The sequence below is a fragment of the Lacerta agilis genome, chromosome 10 (genome assembly GCF_009819535.1).
Source record: "Lacerta agilis isolate rLacAgi1 chromosome 10, rLacAgi1.pri, whole genome shotgun sequence".
Taxonomy (NCBI): Eukaryota; Metazoa; Chordata; class Lepidosauria; order Squamata; family Lacertidae; genus Lacerta; species Lacerta agilis.
In genome coordinates this window covers 26,853,856-26,860,139 of record NC_046321.1, presented here as the reverse complement: position 1 = coordinate 26,860,139, position 6,284 = coordinate 26,853,856, and the positions used below count along the sequence as shown (strand labels likewise).

At 50.4% G+C, this 6,284-nt stretch overlaps 1 long non-coding RNA gene across 1 annotated transcript in view; it reads left to right on the top strand.

The window, feature by feature from the left end:
* Positions 1 to 1,351: 1,351 nt before the first annotated feature.
* Positions 1,352 to 6,284, top strand: part of LOC117053973 — a 128,160-nt gene continuing 123,227 nt past the window's right edge. The window contains exon 1 of the long non-coding RNA XR_004427452.1: positions 1,352 to 1,554. This is a non-coding gene — a long non-coding RNA (uncharacterized LOC117053973). The remainder of the gene's footprint in view (positions 1,555 to 6,284) is intronic.

The following is a 6,284-nucleotide window of genomic DNA, read 5'->3' as shown; positions in this document are numbered from 1 at the left end:
TGTGGGTGAGGACGGTACCTGCCCAACATCTGGGGCGAAGGATGCCGAACAGCTGTTTCATGCCTGCAGAAGCAGGGAGCCAGATATGGGTCGTTTTCCAGCTGTTGTTGCAGCTCGGTCCTCCCATTCACCATTGCATGGTCACACTCAGCTGTTGCATTTGTGCAGGAGAAAGACAGCTGTTGCTGCTGCTGCTGTGTGTGTGTGTGTGTGGCCGTGTCACGTGTTTGCACAGGAGGGATGGGGGTAGTTCTCCAGCTGCCGCCAGAACAGCTGGGAAACCACCACATCTCTCCCGCACACCCTCCTCGCCCTCTTTCACCAGCTGTTCTTTAATGGGAGGGAAGAGGGTACCTGCCCAGCAACGGTTACCTTCGCATATGCGACGAGCGCGGGCATAGCAGAGAGCTTTCCCAGCAGCTGCTGTTTGCATGCCTGTGCTAGACTTGGAATCCGAATCCTAAAATTGTAGGGTTGAAAGGGTCCCAACGGACTAGATAGTCCAACCCCCTGCAATGCTGGAATCCTTTGCCCAAGGTGGGGCTTGAACTCACAACCCAGAGATTAAGAATCTCATTCTCTACTGACTGACTGAGCTATCCAGTGCTCTCAGTATGTAGGAAGTGGTTGAAGGTTCCCAGGATTCTTTAGTGGTGATGGTGAGGATTGTGTGCTTTCAAAGTATGGTGTGCACGGAGCCTTGGATCTTCCAGGAGGCCTGCCACTGGTGGCGCGGATGCCTCCTTGCCACAGCAACCAGCTGTTGCGCTTGCATCCCGGAAGGCTGTTCCCCAACAACTGTTGCTGGCGGGGTGGGGTCAGCCCATCAGATGTGTCCACGTGAACGGGGGAGGGGGGCTTGTCTGATCCTCCAGCACATGGATGGGGGGGGCAGAGACTGCGCGCTGCCCGGGGCCCACCTGCCACAACTGGAGAGAGCGGAGGGTTGGTGGTGGAGTGGAAGCTCCTGGGGGGAACACCAGCCCCTCGCCCCCGACTCTGTTCCTGCTCCGAAGCCCCCTTGGCCTGAAAAAAAGGAAACAGAAAAGACAACGGCCGAGGCTGGGGCCGGAATTAATCTCTTGGCGTTGCAATCCTCTGGTCTGCCCTTTCCTCCTCCTTAGTGATGCGGCTGCGGTAGCAACGGCCGCGAAGCCCGGCAACCTTCGTCTGGCTTTGCTTTGCCCCGCTGCGCTCGGCTCAAGGGTTCCCGGCGACTCTTGGTGGGGTGGGTTTTGGTGGGGAGGGGGTGGTCGGAGCCGGGAACTGCTTCCGAGGAGGGGCGTGCGGGCCAGGCACGCGCCCTCCTCCCCCCCCCATACGCACGCACCCTGCGCGCGCGCGTACACACACACACACACACAGCCAGAGCACCCCTCTCCCTCCTTCTCTCTTTCTCTCTCTCGTTCACTTCCAGCCCTCCCATCAGCAATCGCTGGGAATTTGAATGAAGAGTGGTCCTCAGCTGCCTCCTCCTCCTTCTCCTCCTCCTGCTCGATCTCTCGTTGGGATGCAAACCCTGAACTTGGAGCAGCATCGCTTGCAAAGGAGCAGGTATGTGCGTTTTGGGGGCCACCCCTCTCCAAGCGGCAGCCACAATGATGCGGGGTGTGCACGGTCTCCATTCTTGCTGGCTGCTTTTGTGTTGCATTTTAATAAAGCATATTTCCCCCCGGCTGCGGGGTGGGGAGGGGAGAGAGATCAGCTAGCTCCCCCCTCCCTCTCCCCCTTTCCTTGCCTTCTCTCCATTCTTTAGCGCTTAAACTGGAGAAGGGAAATGAGGTGCATGTGTAGGAGTGTGGATGGATGAGGGGGGGGGGAAACTACAGGTGAAGGAAGATCAGGGGTTGCTAGAAAAAATACCGATGTGAATGATGGATTTGCCTTGGATGCTTCTCTATCCTCTTCCCCCCTCCATTTCCCCAGCTTCGAGTTCTGAATAGATCTTAAGCCTGCTGTGTGCAGCTGTGCTTGGCTGGATATCTTATTCCGGCCCCTGCAAGAGCATTAGCAGCAGGAGGGAGGGGTAGGTTTCAATTTTTTCATTTGCAACCATGGTGGTGGCTTCGGCGTCGGCCAGGCGGAGGCAACAGGAGGAGAATCCCATCCCTGCATCCTTCTTCCCTCTGTCATCATAGTAAACTTTTGGCAGGGGCTCTTTGCAGAGACTGGCAGGGAGGTGCGTGGGCATTGAGGTTTTGGGGATGTAGGTGGAAGCGAGTCTGCTCCTGGTTGTGGAAAAGGGGCTGGTGGATTGGCTTGGCTGGGTGCAGAAGAACCTCTCCCCCCCCCTCCAATTTCTCTGTGCTTGTGTGCCTTGCATCGAAGAGATTAGGGCTGATGCATCTGTGTAGGCTGAATAAGATTTGTCCATTTGCACAACCTTTGTGTGGGCATTGCACAGGAGACTTGCACGCATGTTCAACTTGCGAGTGGGCCGTCCGTGCATGTGTGCTGTTTGTGTGTCTTCTCTTTCCGTTCGGTGGAAACAGGTGGCTCTGTGGATTTCATACTGAGGCAGCATCCTCCTTGGGGGCATGGGAACCCCGAACAGAAATGGATCAGGAGAAGCAGGTGGGCAGTTGAATCACACCCTCACCCTGGGGTGTACAGAGCAAAGCTTACTGCTGCTAGTTAGTACAACAGAGCCTTAGTCTTTAAGCCAGAGAGCAGCGTAAATCAAAAAGACGGCAGCCTCCGATATGCTCAGGACCTGCTGTGTGTATACCTCCATGTGCCCATGCACATGCATGCTTTCATACATGTATGTGAAAGTGCTGACTTTGGCATATATGCAGGGCAGATGGGTGCATGTCAAATATTCCAGTAGTTAAGGAATGGTGCCTACTATGTATGTAGATTTGCACAGGTGTATGTTAAAGGGAATCCTTTAATAGAGCCACATTTGTAGGTTCCTATGTGAAGAATGAGAATGCAGTTCTGCCACCCAATAGGTCTTTAATTAGGCAGGTAGGATTTGATCAGAGACAGAGATGTTAGTGCATGCTATGATTTTTGTGTGTGAAGGCATGTATATCTGTTTATAACTGTGCAGGGCTGAGTAGCCGTTGCTCCAGATATGGTAAGCCCAACTGCAATGGGTTACGTTAGCCAAACACTTTGATATGCACCAGAAGACAAAAGGAGTGGATGGGAGTTGGGATGCCCTGTTTGCCCGAGCATTATGCTCCCACCGCGGCACCGTATTCCGGCACTCATACTGTCGAGGTCTCCATTGAACGGCCCCTCCTGGTGAGTCCAGGAAAAGTGCAGCTCAACAGCACGGCTAGCATTTTCAAGCAAAGCTTCATTTGCATGGAGCATGCATTATTTAAACGGAGCCCCCCCCCAATCTCTCTATGCTTCCCCCTAGCAGTTCATATAGCAGGAAGGCCAGGTGATGAAGCTGCAGGAGATAGAGGTTGCGATGGAGATACGATAGGAACTGGGAGAAGGAAGAAAGAGCAGGCTGCAGCTATCCTCATTGTCTTGGCTTGCTTAAGAGCAGCAGCATCAGAAACATGGGAAATCTCTTTCATAGGACTGAAAGTCAAAGGAAAGGGTCCAATAATAGTGTCCTGTTGATGTGTACTTCTTTGGGCGAAACAAACGTAGGAAGCCTTATACCTGGTCCATATAGCTCAGTCTTGTCTACATTGACTAGCAGTGGCTGGCCACGATTTCATGCACAAGTCCTTCCTAGATGTACTTGGAAATTCCGGGGTTTGAACCTGGGACCTTCTGCATGCAAAGGAGATGTTCTACCACTGAGAGATAGTCCTTCTTCCAGAACTCTGTCTTCTGTTGTTTTACTTGAAGCTAAATAACATGAGCATGTTAACAAAAAAATCGGTGGATCCAATTAAGGACAACATAGTTTTGTGCTAGTTCACTAAAAATATGATTGGCTTGTAAACAGAATGTCTGAAATTGGGTAAACATTGGCATGCAAATGTTGATGATCCCAGACAAATATCCCGCCCCCCCAAAGTTGAAACATTTTGGGATTTGCTGGTGAATGTAGACTGTCGCCTACATATGAATGCCAGCAACCACTTGTGTCTGTCTGACAAGTAGTGTAAATACGTACATTTATTTTGAGGAATTCACAAAGTTAATGTGGGATTGTCAGCATACACATGTGAATGCTAATATTCAGTAACATTTGAACATTCATTAAAACAACTTTTCAATAAATAGCTGTGCTACATTCATCACAATTCCAAACATGTTTCCTTGGAAGGAAGTCATCTTGACCCCCCCCCCCCCCGCACCCCTTCAGGATTTGCTTTCACATAAGATTGCAGCATGAGTGAAAGTAGCCTGGGGAAAAATTAATAGATGCATCAGAATGTATTTAGCAAATTCAGAGTCACTGTCTGCTGGAGCAAATGTTAGGGGTCTAGAAGATCTGGATTCAATCATCAGTTCTGCCATGGTTGCGTTGGGAAACAGAACATGTTGCCCTCTCTCAGCTTCTGATCCCCTACTGTAAAAACGAGAGCAATAATCACCTCTCTTACAGTATTGATTAAAATGGAGAAGGAGTTCTTAAGATACAGGTGAATAAATAATAAAAACAGACAGAACTTGGTGGTGGCAACTGTAATAAAACCACCGAAGAGTTGCAGGGACACAGATGCTGAGACCTGTCAGAACCTTCTAGGGGCTACGCCAGGGTAGATTTACTATGGGAATTATATGCGGCCATTTCATAAGAACATAAGAACCCTGCTAGATCACAGCAAAGGCTAATCTCTGTTTACCACAGTGGCCAACCAGGTGCCTAGCAGAAGCCCAGACAGGATAGGTAGGCAGTAGTTCTCTCTCCTGCTCTCTTCTTTGAGAAGCCAGAGATGTACCTAGGCTTCCTTACACTCTTGGCAAGGAGATGCATCAGTGTGGAGAGGTGCAATTTTTGCAGCTCCTGAGCCTGCACCCTCGGTGGAGGCCAACCCAGTCGGCCTCTAAGTGCACCCCTGTTGGTAGCTGGTATTCAGAGGCAGGCTACCTCTGATTCCGGAAGAAGTAGAGTCATCATAACTAGTTGCTCCACAGGAAACTACTCCTTTGCAAAAGAGAGCCACTCTTTGGAAAAGAATTGGCTAGCTTGTGGATAGCTTGGAAACTAAAGGCAGCAACTGCATCAGGAAAGGTGGTGTCATTTGCCCCTGTGGCATCTTCAGTTCTGAGAACCAGCCAGCAGGTTGTTGGGAAAGACCTCTGTCTGAGACCCTGGAGCGTCACTGCCAGTCAGAGTTGCCAATACTGGGCTAGATAGAGAACAGCGTGAGCTGGTGTAAGGCACCTTCCTTATGTTCCAGTTCATGGTAGCTGACAAATCCAGAGTTATGTGTTTCTCATTGCAATAATAGTTGCATTGCAATGGTAGGAGCATTTAGGTACCTTGGCAAGCGCTTGCATGTTAACTCGAGGTAGCTTGCGTTAACATTTGAAGTTTGTGCTCTGCCTTTCTTCTGGGGACCACAGCCAGCCTTTGAGTGTCTCACTCATAGCTTCACAGCAGAGCAAGGATTTGTAGTTGGGTTCTTCACTTCCAAGCCAAATCTTTAGCTCTTGTTTGCCATTCAGACTTGAAAGCCCTGTGGAATTGATGGAGGTTTTCAGACTTTTGCCTTCAGTGAACCTTTCCCCACTCTTCACATCAGCCTGCCTGCTGTAGAACTCCAGCATGTTGCAGAAGATTTTGGATCATCTTCTAGAGGAAATCATCTTCCTGCATTCATATGGGGGCAGGCCTGGTGTTGGCACACAGCACTCCTGAGCAGTTCTCAGCATGCAACAACAGCCCAGGACACTGTGGGAAATTAAAATGGCTGCTCCCTCTGGGGTTCTGGGAACTACCATTTTAATTTTACACAATCCCCAGAGTGATGCTTAGTATTTTGGGGGCACTGTGGGTTAGGGTCAGAGCACTGTTGCTGCACCAGAGGACACTTTGCTGATGGTATCTCAAACCTGATGTGGTCAGGCTACTTGGGGGCCTTCATTGCTGCCCCATGTTACCTGGGGCAGTTTGACCTAGTATGCTTCTGAATAGAAGTTGTTGGGAACCACAGGAGGTGAGAGTGTTGTGTTCAGGTCCTGCTTGTGGGCTTCTCATAGGCACCTGGTTGGCCACTGTGAGAACAGGATGCTAACTAGATGGGCCACTGGCTTGATCCAGCAAGGCTCTTATGTCCCTATGTTAGGAAGAAAGACCTACAATGTCTTTCAGGGATGCTCACCTGCTATAATGGATCTGTTTGTTGCAGAACCCCTGA